This window comes from Gopherus flavomarginatus, chromosome 5, assembly GCF_025201925.1.
Source record: "Gopherus flavomarginatus isolate rGopFla2 chromosome 5, rGopFla2.mat.asm, whole genome shotgun sequence".
Taxonomy (NCBI): Eukaryota; Metazoa; Chordata; order Testudines; family Testudinidae; genus Gopherus; species Gopherus flavomarginatus.
In genome coordinates this window covers 141213165-141228909 of record NC_066621.1, presented here as the reverse complement: position 1 = coordinate 141228909, position 15745 = coordinate 141213165, and the positions used below count along the sequence as shown (strand labels likewise).

Here is a 15745-nt window from a genome sequence, read left to right as displayed (position 1 = left end):
CTACTCACACGTGGTCTAGGTTTACTTGGCTCTGCCTTGGTGCAGGGATCTGGACTTGAGGACTTCCAGCCCTGCATTTCTATGATTCTGATTTTCATCTTTGGAAACTGAAAGCCGCTCAAGAGTGTCAAGCAAACTTGAGAAACAGTTTACTGTAAAACTCTTAATCTAATTTATAAATTATGTTGGAAGAATTAATAGCCACTTCAAGCTAAAAAGTATTTGAACACAACTTTATACAAAAGTACACTCTGTAATGGATGCTCATCCCCTCTGGTGATATCATCAGTGCTATTCTTCCTACATTTAACATGACTTCAGACTTTGGGTTTGTCAATCAAAACTTGGTTGCATTTTGTAGGTTTATATACAAGTCTTGTACATCAACTTTCAAATGAAGATTGCTCTGCAAAATGACTAAGACTCTTCTTTCTGTAAATAACTAAATATGTAAATAAACAATTAGCCCCTTTCTGCAGAGAAATTAGGTTGATCAATTAAGTCTACTGCAGAAAAACTTGAATTACTCTGATTAGTCTCAGCTACTTAAATTTAGAAACAGATGCCTCACTTTGCTAGTCCAGTGATTAAAGTCTGCCTTCACAAAAAAAATTGGATTATGCACACTTAAGACAATACCTAGAATTTTTTTCCCCCCACAGCAGATGGCCTGCACAATTAGTGACTTTTTTCAAAAATAATTGTAACTACAACTCATCTGAAGCTAGGACGTGGTTGGTCACAGTTACCAGGAACACTCAAAACAGTATGGAAAACATTAATGAACCTTAGACCACTGTAATTTTCCACTCACTTTAGGACTTGTGTAGGGCAAATGACAATTTTGCCCTTTATGACATCTGTTCAGGGGAGTAACAGTAAATAAGGCACCCATTTATCTCCCCATGTGGCCTACCCATATGGCAAACAGCATGGGAGATGCAGAAGACAGTGCTTAATTTGTGCCGGGGCTTGCCAGAACTGAGCCCCAGCACCTCTAAACTTGGCAGTTCTCTGGGCTTGCCATGTCAGTTATGAAAGTAAAATTATTGTTTGAGCCCTGGCAACTTTCACTACAAATTAAGCACCGGCAGAAGAACATTGTCCATAGAGGTGCTACTCCCACCCCTGTGCAAGTGGGCAGAAGCAGGAGGTGGAGGAGTCTTGGATCTGCTCTCGTAACATTCTGGTCAGGGCAGCTGAACCAGTGCAGAGGAGGAAAAATTTGTGCCAAGCGTGGAGCTGGTGCACATTACTGCCCGAGGAACCAGGGACCACACTGGGACTCAGACATAGTATGGTTCGTCTACTCCTAAAGCAACACAACTGGCCCTTAGTCAACTCCTTAACTGGTGTAAATTAGTTTAACTCTTTTAAAGTCAATGGAACTACATTAATTTACACCAGCTGAGGATTTGGCCTGAAATGTTGAGTGGCCTTATTCCCCACTGGCTGTTTCCACACTCCATACAAAGGCCCTGACTCAGCAAAGCACTGACTCTCATGTTTAAATAAATTAAGCAGGTGTTTAGGCACCCTTCTTAAATAGGCATATTTTCCTGAACTGGGGTCTAAGGGCCAAATTCTGTTCTCACCAGTACCAGTATCAATTTGGACTAACTCCATTAACTTCAGGGTAGTTATTTCACATGTAAACTGTTGTAACAGAGGTCAGAATCTGACCTAAATGGGGTCATGATAAGAAAATATCATGACTGAGCTACTTTGGGTGATTGTAACCTCCAACAGCTACAGTAACATCCTACTTTCTCCATTATTTATCATTCATACCAGCCCGAGAGAGTTATTTACCAACTTTCCTCAAAGCAGCAAAACAATCTCACATTTTAAATCAAAAGTTCCCTGAATCATTCTCAGATACGAATCTGTTTTATTACGTTTCTCCAATTTACTAACATCCTAAGCAGAGTATTGAAAGTGAGGATTAAAATTAATACTTTGCCATATTCATATTTCTCCATATACCTTTCACTGTCTGCTGCATCGTGTTCCATACTCTGTGCCTCATTCGTACAGAAACACTGCAGATTTCAAAATAGGATTCTATAAGACATTGACATAGAGAGATAACAGGAGAGAGAAAATATAGCTACTGTGAACCAGGCACTGGCGTAAATCACAGGTAACTCCACTGAGGTAAATGAACTTGCACCACTATAAAATTGGTATAAGTGAGAAGAGAATCAGGCCAGGATATTGCTGTATCTTAATTGCACTTTTTTAACGTTATATACACATTCCTGCTAGAGCTCCCCCGGATGGCCTCTCACTAGGCTGTTCTGTTTGGCACCTACCTCATTGGGCCCTCTGTGCTACTGAAGCCTCTGATGTCTGAATGGAGTGCAGGCACTGCCCCAGCTGGGGTCTCTGGTCACTCTCGGGGGTGCAGATCCTCTGTCTAGCACCCTTTTCTGAGAGCTGAGACCCCACAGTCCAACTGCCTAGGCTGTGCTGACCCCCTCAGGCTTCCCATAGTTTAAGTACACCCTCTCTCAGAATTGCACCTATTTCACTCTTCAGGGGAACACAATAGGTGAAGCAATCCAATATACAGATGGCATGGGATTCTAAAACCCTCACTCTTTACTTAGGTAGCATATGCAATACACAGAGCTAGACAAAATAATAAACACACTTCTATGCATGTCCCTGCCTCAGTTTCCTTACCATGCTGGAGAGTTCTTGGGCTTAGGGCAGTATCCTCTGGGCCATCCAGGTTTTCTATCTTGCATGTGGCTTCTCTTCCAAATCATGGAGTCTTTCTCTCTCCCTCCTCCCAGATAGCTTCCTTTCTCCTTGGCTGGTCCTGCAGTTAAGCAAGCCCCCTCTGCTACAAAAGCATGCCCTTTTCACCTCTCCAAGATGCCAGTGAGTCCCTAAACTTTATATGTCCTACCACCAGCACCTGGTTTCTTTGTTCTACACTTCTCCAGCTCCCTGCAGAGAAACTTGGTTGAACTGGTTTCCACAAGTTTCAGCCAATCCATTGTCCCAATGTGTTTCCACCTGAATAGGTTACCATTTAAGGTCTAACAACCAACTATTGTACCAAGTCTGGTAGGTACTTGGTCAGCCCCTATCAGCAAATACCACAAATATAATTCAGAAATACAGCAGTTTCATAACATCAACCAGAGTTCATAAATAGTGCATAGGCAAATTCCTCAGATCTTACAACATTTCCTAGCAATTACCTGTGGCCAAATATTCTTGTGAAATGATGTCTGAGTCTATAAGTTAAGCAGGGTTATGTGTGCTCAGTACTTGGATGGGAGACCCCCAAGGTACATCTTCCTGTTGTTGAAATTAATCATATTGTGTTCGGACCCAAATCTCCATTTTGGTGTAAGGGTGTTGCACTATACATAATGTGCATAAACAACATCCTGGTTGCTGACAGTCATTAAGATTAGAACCAGCTGGGAATTTTCCATTTAAATATGGTTTCATGAGAAAATGCCAATGTGTCAAACCCAAAATGTTTCCCAGAAATACCATGAACTTTTGACCCTGTGTCAGGGTTTCCAAAACACAAACTTCACAGAATTTCTGGTTTGCCAGAAATCTTGGGGGAAAAAAATGGTTTTGTTCTGAATTGGAACTAAGCCAAATTTCAGAATGTTGAAATTTGGTGTGAATTGGAAATTCCAAGTTTTGGCCAGCTCTAATTAGCACCCCGCTGCATGTTTTACAAGAATTAATGCAGCCCCATTGTCAAAATCACATTCCAGACTCGGGGAATGTGAGTTAGCCTAAATTCCCTCTGATTTGTCAACTGGTTGCCATAGTCTCCAGAACACCCTGTTCTAACAGGTCATGAATTGTTAAGTAATTGCCATGGTTTACCACATATGTGGTTGCATTGAAGTGAGGAGTGAAGTGTTCCCTATATATTCCCTTATTCCCAGCACCTTCAACCGCCTCCCCCACAGTCCCCAAAACACTGCTTTATTGATGCTTCATTAATATTTGTAAGCCACTTTGAGAAACATGGATGAAATACAGTATCAAATTTTATTGCTAATTACCAATCTATCCATTATTTATGGAGTATGGACAAGCAGAAAGGATATGGTATGTGAAAAGGAATGCACCTTTTCAATATGTTTTTTTAGGAAAAAACAATAGACAAGTTTAAGACATTAATTCACTTGGATTTAACAAGCTAATGCAGTGGTCTTACGCGTTAATATGAAAATATGGGGCTAAATCTTCAGCGGGTGTAAATCACATAGCTCTGTTGACTTCACTCAGCTGAGGTTCTGACCTGTGATACATAATGAGCACCATTAAATGTGTCTGTTAGGCATATCCACACTAGCAGCATAATTGTAAATGTAACTACTAAGGCAGCATAGTTGAGGGAACAGGGTGTGGGCCTGAGAGTCAGGACACCTGGATTCCATCCCGTTACTGTGGGTTTGTGGGCCACATGGGCACCACTGTAACACAAATAATGAACAATTGGCAAGAATGCAGCAGATGCTTTAGACACCAAGGTGTCGGTCAGAGACCTAGTGACACCGCCTGAGAGGCCACAGCAGCAAGAATGGAAGAGGCCCAGCTGAGCAGGAGGAATCGGAAGAGGGAAGGATCAAGAAGGCCTGGAGCTGTCAAAAGCACTTTACAGGAATCACTGCACACAGCTTTTGCAAGGAAATTTGCATGCACCAGGCTTTGGCATCTTCTTTTTATGTTTATTTGTATATGTTATTGCACTTGCTCCCCTCCCCTTTGTTTCTGTCCCAAAAAGCTGCAGGGACAATTCTGCTTTTCCCTCATTTCCCGTTTTAAATGAAGACAATGTCTTGCTCTTTGAAAATTAATTATTTCAAAGAGGGACTCACAATTCAAAGCCTTCTTTGAACTTTTCAGCATCCCATGTGTAGAGGTTTTGCTCCACAAACATTGAAGTCTGTGGCTAAAGTAAGTTTAAATAATTGTCACATACAGTAAGTAATTCCTTCCATCCAAATTTTGGAACAATCATAGCAACAATAACTTACTTGAGATGCCAAAAGATAACCCTGCCCTATTGTGATCTCACACAACCTCCACCCTTAAAAGGATACTTAGCATAATGCAAGAAATTGCTTCCCACTGTGGCTCTTCTGCAGTGCTTACATGCTAATGTGTTCTTGGTGACCCCAGCTCAGATCTTCTTCCTTGTCCTAATTCAGCTGCAGCTGTGTAAGCTATTTGGCATTGGTAACAAATATGTGAAGGGTTTTGTGTCCTCTTTTTGTACTGTATGAATCAAAATGCACAGGCTTCAGAATGTTAGTTCTGATCCGGGCTCAAGATATATCCTTTCCTGGCTTGAGCTTTGCACCTACCTCTCAACCTGCCAAGATATAAAGGTGGGACTCAATAGGTGACAGAGACCCAAAATATGAGAGAGAGAAAAATTATTAATGCAGGAAACTTAATATGCTGTGAGAGTCATTCCCTTTGTATAACTAATCATTTCTATGTCCTCAGTTCCACAAAACTGTCTTTTGAATGTAAAAATTTTTCACCAGATGTGTGTGGATCATCATTATGTTTGGGTCTAGAGTTGATTTATTGAGCAGGGCATTGGACTGGAAGTCAGGGTTCTAACTTTTAGCTCTGCTGCTGACATGGCTGTGTGACTTGAAGCAAGTCACTTTCCCTCTCTGTGCCTCTATTTCCTGTCCCAACCTTTTTCTGTCTTATCTATTTAGCCTGTAAGCTCTTTAGGGCAGGGACTGTCTTTTACTACCTGTTTGTAGAGCACCTAGCACAGTGGGGTGTCAATCTCAGTTGAACCCTGTAGGTACTAACATAATGTAAGGTCAAGTCAGGCTGTATTGCAGCCTGTCACCATAATGGCAGTAAACGTTAACCCCTCTGACTGGCTGATGCCTCAGGAAGTGTTAATGGCTTTGGATGGGTGAGTAGCTGGGGAGGGTGGCTCGACCCCTGATGGAGGAAATGCCATCAAAATGTAGAAGAGTTAAACAAAGTTTAACTAATGGAAGCTACAGCCCAGAGGCAAGGGCACCAGTGCCCTCAAAAGTGAGGGAGGCTGAGGGCCCCCACTCCCCTGAGGCCATGCCCCCAGCCAAGCCAGAAGCCAGAGCAGGGAGCCCCACCCCAAGCAGCCCCCTGCTTGTGTCCCAGGCTCCCCTCCAGGCTGGGTGTAGGGTCCCCACAGCTGCCCACGTGGCTCTCCCCAACACGTCTCCAGCTGGGTGTACGGGGTGGCCTTGGAGCTACATCCCAGCCATGATAAGAGCGGGTGCAGAGCTGTGGCGGACCCTCTACCTGCCTGCAATGCGTGGGGCCTGAGCACTTCCTGGCCCATGTCGCAGCCTCCCCAGCACAGAGTCGTATATCCTCCACTTTCCCTCAGCCGGGCAGGGAGCCCAAGAGGCAGGGACACAGGCTGGGGGCGCTCTCTCAGAAGGAAGGTGTCACGGAGTCCCTGAGTGATGCTCTGGAACTGCTCCCCACAAAAGCCAGTCAGGACTTTGGGGAGCCTCCTCTCCCTTGGAGCAGACTGTTTTCAGGGCAAGAAGCTCACATGGCTTCACCTCCTGGGTCTCTCCTTGGAGCATTTAGCATCCTCTGCCCCTCCGTGTGTTTCGCACAGCAAGCCTGCCCCAGTGGGGTCCTGGGGAAGTCACTGGGTCGTGCACCCCCACTTCACAGTCAGACATGACTCTCAGCCAACCAGTAAAACAGGAGGTTTATTCGATGAGAGGAACACAGTCTAAAACAGAGCTTGTAGGTACAGCGAACTGGACCCCTCGGCCGGGTCCATTCTGGGGGGCAGTGAGCCAGACCCCCAGGTATGCACTTCACTCCTCGTCCCCAGCCAGCTCCAGACTGAAAACTCCTCCAGCCCCTCCTCCTCTGCTCAGCTCCTTTCCCGGGCCAGGAGACCACCTTACCTCTGTCTCCAACACCTTCAGTTGGCACCTTGCACGGGAGGGGCCCAGGCCATCAGTTGCTAGGAGACAGTGTCAGGCATTTATGTTCACTGGCCCTTTGCTCTGCTAGATATTTAAGAACTGCATAGGGGACATTGAGGCACCAACATAGTATTCAGAGAAAACATTAAGAACATTTCTAGTTCGTCACAGAAGGCAATGGGAAACAATCCTCTATTTTCTCCCATGAGTGCTATCATGGCAGAACAAAGGAAAGGTGATTCAATGGCGACTCTGGAGAGTGAGACACTCCCTCCTCCCCCCCAAACCAGAAGGTGCAACAAATTATATGGCGGTGAGGTTCTGATCATTAAGGATATATCTACAGTGCAGTAAAAGACCTGCAGCATGAGGTCTCAGAGCCAAGGATCCAGTGGAAGCTCAAATATCTACACTGCTATTTTTAGCCCCCCCGAGCCTGAGCCCTATGAGCCAGACTCAGCTAACCGAGGCTCTGAGACTCAGTATCACTTGCCATTACAATGATACAGCACCAAATCCTTCTGGAAGTACAGTGCCTCATGTCTGCACCAAGGAAGGGAATGACCTGAACCTTAGTAAGCAATATATACACTACATACAAAATATAATACAAATAATAAATAATAAAATGAGTGACAGCCCTCAAAATGAGGTATCATTGTAAAGTCTGTGCTGAATGTGCTGGCAAATTGACTGATGTTGCCATAGCAATAAATGAAAAATCTAGAAAAGCCAGCATTGTAAATTAAAACCAGTTTTTCCAAACTCTAAAATATCTTCTTGTTTATATGATGCCCATTCACTGGAGTGTCAAGAGCACCTCACAACCACATTGAAATTCTAGAAGAATTATGAGTACCAGGTCAGATCAATTAAAATGCATTTCTGATCAAATCACAGGAGCTGTGCCAAGAGTTCTGCAAAAGGGATTAAGCCCATGACATTCTGAAGGGCAGAAGACTGGGCAATCCAACAACCAAAATTACAAACAGTCAGCCATTCCGCTTTTGTGACGAAGTGCAGTCACCATTAGTGGCGCCACCTCCTGGCCATCTCACCCTGCAGAACCTTCTCACTCCAGGACCTGCAGCCTGCTGCTACATGTTAGCCTATAAGATACCACAAGACTCTTTGTCACCTTTTACAGCCTCCTTTTCGTGACTCAGCTCTCTGGCGAGATCACCATACATGTCCCCTTCCAGGGGTGATGTAACAAAGTCTTTCCAGGACAAAGCATCTGAGGTTGTCCACTGTCCTGTGCAACTGTCTGCTGCCATATCCCCATAGCTGGTGGGGAAACCTGGGCCAGCCCTCTACTCCAGATTCCAACTTAGGGGTCCTCCGGTCAGCAGCCAAGGCCTGCCTTGCTATTCCTTGCTGCTATTCCCCTGAGCCTTCTATCTTCCTGGCTTTTCCCCTGTCTGAGTTCACCAACTCCCTCTTCTTAGGGAGGAACTGTGGACTGCCCCTAGCACATCCCCCAGGGAGTGACTACAGCCAATTTTCCTGCAGCCTCTTCTTTGCCAACTTCCTGGCTTATATAGGCTCCTCCAGCTGAACCTGCTTCCAATCAATTGCCTGCTCCCTGGCTTCTCCTCCAGGTGCAGCCTAGGGAATTAATTGGCCACCTTAACCCTTTCAAACCATGTGTGAGGTGGATACCCCATCACACACTCCTGTATGTCACTGGGACTGAAAGCTCTGTTCTTGATGGTGATACACTACATATGGTGTCAAAAGCTAGGTAATAGCCTGGTCCCTTTCCCATTGGAATCAGTGGCAAAACTCCAATTGATTTAAATGGGAGTGGGTTGCACAGTTAGGTCTTTGATAATTAGGGACAAGTGTTTAAGGTTAAATTCTGCTCTCATTTACTCTTATGTAAACCCAGGGTAAGTCTGGTGATGTTCAACAGAGTTGCTCTGGATTTATACCAGCGTAACTGGGTATATAGTTTAACCTTTAAGGAAAAGTCAGGCTTTTCCCAGGCTATGTTGATCTGCCAAGAGTGTCTATACCATGCCAGTTAATGTGGGCAGTGTATTGCAAGTGGCTACATTCATTTTTAATATCAAATATGCAGCTATCATATTTCTGGACACATTTGCAATAAGTGAAAAAACGTTGGGCTAGAACCTCAGCTAGGGGCACATGCACCATTCTTAGTAATCACTGGCAAATCCTTTCTAAAGTTAAATGAAGCAGTGGGAGGTGGAAGTCATGAATCTGGAAGGGAAGGATATGAGGGGCCATGGAGTAAGTGCACTTTGCACGGAGCCTGTATGTGGCTCACCCTGTGCTTCTAAAAACTTCCCCAACATCTCTCTGACCTGTTGGAATGATCTGAGAAAGGGAAATAATAAGTGAACTGATGTAGTCTAAAGTTAGCTGTCTTAAAGACATATGGTGCAATACACACACTTCTATCAGGCAGTTCCCCCTAAAGTATAGTCATAAATCTGTATAAACACATACCTTGTCAAGAGTGATGTCTTACTCTACATATTTCACAAACAACAGATCCAACAAGTCATATTCTGCATAAAGCAGTTTCTTAGATAGATAGATAGATAGATTAGATGTATCAGGAAAAGTCTTGGAGTGCATTTCTGTCTGTTAATTTACATAACAACAGAAAAAAAATGTTTCCATTGTCTCATAGGCTACTGTTAACAAGAAAATCATGGGCCAGTTCCTCAGCTGGTGTAAAGCAACATAGCTCCATTGGAATCAATGCTGTTACATTGAATTGTATCCGCTGAGGATCTGGCCCAACACACACACACACACACAGTAGAGATATTGAAGAGGGGGAGAATAAAATGTTTATTTGATTGTATTAAAAGCAAAATAATCTCTATAATGCATATTATTTATTATTATTATAATATTTATGAATAACTGTGGTCTCAGTTCAGCAAAGTCAAGGAGATTTAAGCACATATTTAGATGTGTTGGTGAATACGGATGGGATTACTCACCTGCTTAACTTTAAGCATTAATTTAAGTGCTTTGCTGAATGAGGGCCTTAATGCATCGACATTTTTAATTTGCATCCAGTTATGTGAGCTTTCACATTTGATCTGGAGCCCACCCTGTGATTGGCATTTTTGCCTAAACACGCTGCATATAGCCACAACACAGAACAGTTGTCTGTGGAATTATGTTTCACACATCACGTTAAAAATAAAATAGAAGTGTCTGGAAAACAAGGGTTTATAAACTAGAAACAAAATACCTAGAGCCTTGAGACAGAGATAATTGAAAAGTCTTTCTCATGCTGAGAAAAGAACAGATAATTTCATATTTATAGTCCATGCTGCATTAGTATTGGCACTTAGATACGACAGTGATGAGTGGCCTAGAAATGCCGTTTGATGGATAAGATTAGATGGGCAGTACTGTAAATAGGAAGATTTCAAAAATGTGTAAAATATGTTTTACTTGCACTGTGCAAAGAGATGGAAGAAAATCCATCTATTGAGAAGCATAATTTAATCTCTATCTCCAAAGCACACATATCAGTGGTTCCATAGATGGGTGCTGCTTAAACCAGCCTTCAGCACAATTAATGTCACTGGCTACTTTGTTGTTCATCCAAGCTTGCAAAACATGGGCTAACGCAATCTCTCCCAGGGGAGAGGGATAGCTCAGTGGTTTGAGCGTTGGCCTGCTAAACCCAGGGTTGTGAGCTCAGTCCTTGAGGGGAACCACTGAGAGATTTGGGGCAAAAATCAGTACTTGGTCCTGCTAGTGAAGGGCTGGACCCAATGACCTTTCAGGGTTCTTTCTAGTTCTAGAAGATAGGTATATCTCCAATTTTTTGTTTTTTGAATGTGCCATCACTGCTTGAAACTCACTGTCTGGACATAGATCCAAACAGGAAGGGAAACTATCGCCCAGTCCCCTCACTCTGGGTGAAATTTACACCTGTGCAGATGGCCAGCCAAGAACTATGCACCACTCAAGTTCCATTTGAGGCCTCACAATAGGGCTGGAGTAGTGCATTGGCATTTGGCGACTGGCCATTGTAGAGACATGAATTTCACCTTCTGACAGTGAGGAGATGAAGATCTACTACAGCAATCCCTAGCATTGCAGCAGAGCTGTGCTGCAGAAGATACGTGGTTTGGAGTGACCTTGGGTCACTTTTTCCTAAGCTTGGTGGAAGGCTCCAGGAAGAAGAGCGGATAAAGAAAGAGTTACTTACTTTGTGCAGTAACCACTGTTCTTCGAGATGTGTGTCCCTATGGATGCACCACTTCAGGCGTGAAAGCACCTCTTGAGCCCTTGATCAGAGATTTTCAGGTAGCATGTCCATTAGGCCTGTGCATGGGTTCTAGTTCTCCTCATGCCAGACACTGAGGCTATATAGGGGTGCACGGGCAAACTGCCCTCGGTTCCTTCTTGACCCAAACGTCTTCAAGAGAACAGTTTGAAGCAGAGGGAAAGGAGGGCAGGTAATGGAGCACATGTCCCCTCTAGTGGCACTGACACCATTTAGATATTAATAAGTCTGCTCTACAGCCTTTGCTAAGGCCATGTAGTTTTTAACTCGTGCATTTAGCTCCAGAAGTCCCAGGTTCAATACTGTGTGTGGGTGTTACACACTAATCTTGAAAAAACATGGTTACTGCACAAAGTGAGAAACATGGTCTTCTTCTTTTAGTGGTGTCCCTTTGGCTGGCTCCACTTCAGTGTCTTCCAAGCAGTATCTCCAGGTGGAGGAGGAGCTTCAGAATAGAGTCCAGTATTGCAGAACCAAGTGCCTCACTGGATCTGTTGGCATGAATCAGGGTGTAATGTTTCAAAAACATATGTATTGGAAACATATGGAAACAGGATTTCAGCAGAGAAGTATGCAGCTTCAGAAAAAACACTGGTAGATGAATGGATTGGTTACAGTGTAACTCTCATAGAACCTCTGATAAAAAAATTAGGGTGGGGGTGTCATAAACAGATAGCTAAGGGTTAATGTCTCTTTCACCTGAAGCACCTGACCAGAGGACCAATCAGGAAACCGGATTTTTTCAACTTTGGGTGGAGGGAATTTAGTGTCTGAGTCTTTTGTCTGTCTGCCTGCTTTCTCTGAGCTTTGGAGAAGTAGTTTCTACTTTCTAGTCTTCTGTTTCTAAGTGTAAGGACAAAGAGATCAGATAGTAAGTTATATGGTTTCTTTTCTTTGGTATTTGCATGAATATAAATGCTGGAGTGCTTTGATTTGTATTCTTTTTGAATAAGGCTGTTTATTCAATATTCTTTTAAGCAATCGACCCTGTATTGTATCATCTTAATACAGAGAGACCATTGGTATGTATTTTTCTTTCTTTTAAAACCTGTTGAAGTTTTTCTTTACTTCAGGGAAATTGAGTCTGTACTCACCAGGGAATTGGTGGGAGGAAGAAATCAAGGGGAGATCTGTGTGTTGGATTGCTAGCCTGATTTTGCATTCCCTCTGGGGGAATAGGAAAGTACTTTTTGTTTCCAGGACTGGAAACAGAGAGGGGGAATCACTCTGTGTAGTTTCACAGAGCTTGTGTCTGTGTATCTCTCCAGGAGCACCTGGAGGGGGGCTCTGTGAAACTACACAGAGTGATTCCCCCTCTCTGTTTCCAGTCCTGGAAACAAAAAGTACTTTCCTATTCCCCCAGAGGGAATGCAAAATCAGGCTAGCAATCCAACACACAGATCTCCCCTTGATTTCTTCCTCCCACCAATTCCCTGGTGAGTACAGACTCAATTTCCCTGAAGTAAAGAAAAACTTCAACAGGTTTTAAAAGAAAGAAAAATACATACCAATGGTCTCTCTGTATTAAGATGATACAATACAGGGTCGATTGCTTAAAAGAATATTGAATAAACAGCCTTATTCAAAAAGAATACAAATCAAAGCACTCCAGCATTTATATTCATGCAAATACCAAAGAAAAGAAACCATATAACTTACTATCTGATCTCTTTGTCCTTACACTTAGAAACAGAAGACTAGAAAGTAGAAACTACTTCTCCAAAGCTCAGAGAAAGCAGGCAGACAGACAAAAGACTCAGACACTAAATTCCCTCCACCCAAAGTTGAAAAAATCCGGTTTCCTGATTGGTCCTCTGGTCAGGTGCTTCAGGTGAAAGAGACATTAACCCTTAGCTATCTGTTTATGACAGGGGGAGTGTAAAGAGACCTTGTCCTTGAAGAATACTGTAAAGGGGGGATCTGCCATCAGTGCTCCAATTTCCCCAAGCCTACAAGACAATGTGGTGGCTACTAAACAGTCCATCTTCATAGATAAATGGAGCAGAAAGAAAATTGCCAGTCAGTCAAATGGAGGCCTCATAAGGTAATTGAGTCCTAGGTTGGAGTGGGGTCTCTTATCTGCAGGTAGAGATGCCCCAACCTCTTAATGAACTTAGCTAACTCTGGGTGAGCAGATATAGAGAATCTTCCTACAAGAAGATGATGCTGTGTCCAAATGGACCTTAATCAATCTAATTGCTAACCCCAATTTCTTCAGATCCAACAGATAATCCAGGATAATTGAAAGTGGCACCAAATCAGGCAGGAAGAAGTGACACCACCACCAGTGGAAGAATCTCTTCCATTTCTGCTGGTAAGTAGCGTAGGTTGGCCTTTTTCTATTATTCAGTAACACTTGTTGTACTTCTGTACAGCAGGAGGCTTCTAACCTCTGTGGCAAGGCACCTTCTCAGTCTCCCCAGCCTCTGCTGCTTTTAGCCCCGGTGAGACAGGCTTGGGTAATGCGGTCCCCCTTGGGACACAGGGGAAGTCTGCTCCCCGTATCTCCACCAGTCCTAGTTAGAGTATTTTTTACTCCCTCGTGGGAGAGAGTACTGCCTCTCCTCCTGGTGAGGCTCGTTGTCTTGCTGCTCCTACACTCCTAGCAGCAGGGCTCCTGCTCTCCCCCCTCCTTCCTCCTAGGGAAGGGTTTAAAAAGGTCTCAGGCAGCCCTAATTTGGAATCAGCTGATACTTACTAACCTCAGGTAGCTCCCCCTCAGCTGATTCTAATTGCTACCTTAGTAACCCTTTCTCAGTTGAACTTGATTGACCTGTAGTTGCCACCCAGTTGATAAGGAGGAGGGCCTTTTAACCATCTGGGACTGATTCCTACCCCTCCCTCGCAACTGTCTGTCCTGAGTTTATCACACCTCATGAACCATTGAGGAGCCATGCCCTGAGGTGAGAATCACTGCTTTGAGTTGAAGCACGTGACCAACATCCTGTGACAGGAGATGGGAAATAGTCAGGAGCTTGAGCAATGGTTGGACACAAGGGTGAAGCAGATAAGGGTACCAAGCTTGACTTGGCCAGGTTGGCATTATAACTTTGGCCCTGTCCCATCTGGTCCTATTCAACTCCCTAGTAACAACAACATTGAGGAAATACACACAACAGGTCCTGCTTCCAGAATAGAAGAAAGGTGTCCCTGTCCCGCCAAGGATTGGTGGCTCAGACCCTCTTGTGAGCAGAAAAAAGGGCACTTCCTGTTCCTGGAGGTGGTGAAGAGATCCACCTCTAGCAGTCTCCTTCTTGGGACTATACGATGTAGAACTTGGGTGTCTAGTTCCCATTCATAGTCCTGTGAGCAGCGCCTGCTGAGGACCTTGGTGGTGGTATTCTGAATACCAGGGAGGTAGGCTGTTGAAATTTGGATTGTATAGAATCATAGACTTTAAGGTCAGAAGGAACCATTATGATCATCTAGTCTGACCTCCTGCACAATGCAGGCCACAGAATCTCACCCTCCCACGCCTGTATCAAACCTGTGTTTGAGCCATTGAAGTCCTCAAATCATGGTTTAAACTAAAGACTTCAAGGTGCAGAGAACCTTCCACCAAGTGACCCGTGCCCCACGCTGCAGAGGAAGGCAAAAAATCCCCAGGACTTCTGCCAATCTTCCCTGGAGGAAAATTCCTCCCAGATCCCAAATATGGCAATCAGCTAAACCTTGAGCATGTGGGCAAGACTCACCAGCCAGACACCCAGGAAAGAATTCTCTGTAGTAACTCAGATCCCATCCCATCTAACATCCCATCTCAAGCCACTGGGCATATTTACCGCTAGTAGTCAAAAACAAATTAATTGCCAAAACTAGGCTATCCCATTATCTGATGAGCTATTCATCAGTTTCATAATTTTATGGCTTCAGCACAGAGGGAGGGGAGGTGGGGGGAAGGAGAATCTTGCTCCTCCCTGTTTGTTGATATAGAATATTCAGGATACATTTTACATATTCCATCATGACCCTTATTGATTTGCCCATGATGAGGGGTAGTGCTCCTCCTCCAAGCATGGTGAAACTAGGAAAAGTGGACTCCAAAGTGGGGGGAGCTGGACCAATGGAGGATTTGAATCCTTGACCAACCCATCAAAACTATTGCCTTGAAGATGACTGGGTGGATGTGGAGGGCAGTTGGGTGGCCCTCTTTGAAATCTACGTCTTTTTAGCAGGGTTCAGTGGATCTATGAAATCCAGAAAACTGAGCAGGACACAATTTCTGGGCTGACTGTGACCTACTAAATGTTTTCTTAGGCGAAGGTGTATATATGCCCAGGGACCATAATGTAGGCCCAGAGTCCTTTAGAGCGTGCAAGGACCCACATGTGGTTTCCAAGAAAAGTTTAAGACTGTCAAAGGGTAGATCTTCCATTGTGTTCCATACCTCTCTCAGAAACTCCTAGAGTTGGAACCATGCATTGCTACCAATGTGGAGATGGACCTGGCAGCAGCATCTGCAGTGTCTCAGGATGCTTGAAGAGCCATTCTGGCTAAT

General features: G+C 44.1%; 1 long non-coding RNA gene across 1 annotated transcript in view; it reads right to left on the bottom strand.

Moving 5' to 3' along the window:
* The window catches only part of LOC127051663 (uncharacterized), a 290729-nt gene extending 277752 nt beyond the window's left edge, over positions 1-12977 (bottom strand). Inside the window, exon 1 of the long non-coding RNA XR_007774571.1 lies at positions 12931-12977. This is a non-coding gene — a long non-coding RNA (uncharacterized LOC127051663). The remainder of the gene's footprint in view (positions 1-12930) is intronic.
* Between the last annotated feature and the right edge of the window lie 2768 nt (positions 12978-15745).